Below are 2,856 nucleotides of genomic sequence, written 5' to 3' on the forward strand. Positions count from 1 at the left end.
TGGATGCACCTTGCAACGTCTCCAACCATACCGGGCCACCAGTAGCAAGATCGGAGCATAAGGAGGGTCTGCCTCTTACCCAGATGGCCCGAGCCTGGAGCCTCGACTGATCTCAGTAGAGGTTGACGGCAGGTCCTTGGGACAAATGTCCTCCCCTCAGAGCATTCTGGTGGGGGCAGGTTCCAAACGGGTTGTCGTTCTGATTTCCTTATCTGAATTCTACACGGTGGGAATGAGGATAAGGTTGGGTGGAATAATAGGTTCTGGGTCTGTGGGGTCGTTGGGGGCATAGATTCTTCAAAGGGCATCTGCTTTACCATTCTTGGAGCCAGGACGATAGGTGATAGTTTAGTGAAAGCGTGTGAGGAATAATGCCCATCTGGCCTGTTAAGGCGTTTTGCTTCCCAAAGGTATTGGAGGTTCTTGTGTTCAGTGTTCATGATAAACGAATGCGTCGCTCTCTCCAACCAGTGCCGCCACTCTTCTAGAGCCAGTTTGATAGCCAGAAGTTTTTAATTAGCGATGTCATAGTTTTGTTTTGCGGAAGAGTTTTCTGTCACGGATACACCAGACGTCGGAAACCAGGAGTAAAACAACGTGTAGTTTATTGATCTAGAATAAACCAAACACAAGAGAATCAGAAATGGGAGTGCAGGAAATAATAAACTTAGCTGTAGTGCGCTTCACATGGAGCATAGCGAGAAGAACAGGAAACTCAGGAGATCGTAGGAGCAGAAGGTAGTCCAGAGGTATATGGTAGATCGGATGCCGAGTGAAGGGGAAGAGGATCTTTTAAAGGGTTAAGGGGAAACAGGTGCAGGTGATTCATAGTAGAGAGAGGCTGAACAAGAGTGTTGAGAGTTGGAGGGGGGCGTGACTGGTGGTTCTTGGACATTGGGACACATACTTTTTTCTACTGCTGGTTCACCCTGTACAAGCCGCCATGTCACAAGCGCCGTTGTTCTCTTAAGTCTTGCTAACACCTAACTTGAGCAGCTCAACTAATCGATAATGGCATTTGTTGACAACAAATTTCATTATCGATTATTATGAATTTTATTGATTAGTTGTTGCAGTGCTAGTACAATCAGATGAACAGATGTTGAATAATTTCAACATCTGTTCACATGACAGAACCAGTGAATTCAAGAACATTTACAGAACTCTTAGTTGAAAGATTGTGTGTACAGTAATCTCCCGCTTTAGCACGGTTAGAATCTCGGTTTATTGTGGAATTGCATTTGCTACATAATTAATTAGTTTGGCTAATTTTCCCGGTGTCTTGCGGAGAGCAGCATAGACCCAAACACTTATAGGGAATAGTTTTTTATGTAGTTTTATATTGAAATCATCAAATTTAGTAATAAAAATATAATTATTACTTTTTAAATTAGTAAAAGAAAAACAAAAGAGTTTTATTTGGGTTGTAACTTCATGTGTTCTATATTTTGTGTAATAAAAGGTTCTTAGCCTCTTTCTATTAAGTAAACACTGCTGTGAGGATCCAACTCAACACTATCCTACAATCAATTCTGTTTTTGAGTAGTAATTCAACACCAACATTATACGAATGAACTATTTTTTGTTTGTGATCACATCACTCTGTGTGTGTGTGTGTGTGTGTGTGTGTGTGTGTGTGTGTAAGGGTGCGGTTTGTCTCACACACAGAGGAAATGAAGTTTAATTGAATGACTGTGACCATTCAACACATCACTTTCATCACACACCCATAAACCAGCTAACACACTGAAGAGAATATCCCAATCATTACACACACACACACACACACACACACACACACACACACACACACACACACACACACACACACAGAGTTTATTATTTTAATGTTAATTTTTATTGTGTCCCTCACAGAGTTGTATTCCCTTTACACCACTCCCTCTCCTCTTCTAACAGTTTTTATATTTACAAGTGTAAATATTTATCCTTTTATAGTTACAGTTCCTGCTGTTGGATGTTCTGCGACAGTGAATTTCCTCTTCCTGTCTGAGCTCCTGAGAAACCTATCACTGAGCATAAACTGGGAAAATGACACATAAGCAGAAGAAGCTCTCTGTTTATACCTGTCAATGTCATTACCCTGTGTGTGTATGTGTGTGTATGTGCGTGTGTTTGTGTGTGTTTTTGTGTGTGGTGCGGAGGTTCCATTTATTCCCTCTGTGCATCTGAGCTTTATCCACACGTACATAAAGAGAGACGTCATACGGTAAAACTGCATCATGACATCGTCATCTTTAGAACCTGTGCTCATCAAGTTCCACCCCAGTCCTGTGATTGGTTAGTGTGAGATAATTAACTAGGCCACACCTCCACCTGTGGTGTATAAGTGTGTGAGAGAGCTGTGTTCCCAAAGCTCAACGAAACGACTTTGTGTTTCACCCCGCTGTGTTTTTATTGTCACACAGAGCAGCTTCTGACTTTACAGGTAAGAACATTGTGTGTGTGTGTGTGCGTGTGTTCAGGTTTCTTTTTTTTTCCCCTCAAATGCTACTGGATACATAGGAAGAAGGAAAAGAGATATACAGAAATGTATGTATATGTATGTATTGATATAGTTATCTATTTATTTGTTTATTTGTTTGTTTGTTCATATGTTTGTTTAGCTTAATTTTTACTTTTATAAATTTTTTCTTTTAATGATTTTTTTTGTCAGTTAAGCTGTGATTTACTGTATTAAATGATGATGATGATGATGATGATGATGATGATGATGATGATGATGATGGTGGTGGTGATGTAGATGTTTGGAGTTGAATGTAGTGGCTGTAAAAAATGAATAATGATTCAGACAGATTTTGTGCTTCAGTCTGATGACTGTGTTGTGATTTGATATAA

General features: G+C 40.1%; 1 protein-coding gene across 3 annotated transcripts in view; it reads left to right on the forward strand.

Annotated features, from left to right (window-relative positions):
- Positions 1 to 2,376: 2,376 nt before the first annotated feature.
- LOC124386216 (calcitonin gene-related peptide-like) overlaps positions 2,377 to 2,856 on the forward strand; it is a 5,820-nt gene continuing 5,340 nt past the window's right edge. For 2 of the 3 annotated variants that reach the window (XM_046849905.1, XM_046849906.1), the window contains exon 1: positions 2,384 to 2,446. The gene's annotated coding sequence lies outside the window, so the exon portion shown is untranslated. Of the gene's footprint in view, positions 2,447 to 2,856 lie in introns of all 3 variants that reach the window. The other variant, XM_046849903.1, reaches the window with a different exon arrangement.

Source organism: Silurus meridionalis, chromosome 5 (genome assembly GCF_014805685.1).
Source record: "Silurus meridionalis isolate SWU-2019-XX chromosome 5, ASM1480568v1, whole genome shotgun sequence".
Classification (NCBI taxonomy): Eukaryota; Metazoa; Chordata; class Actinopteri; order Siluriformes; family Siluridae; genus Silurus; species Silurus meridionalis.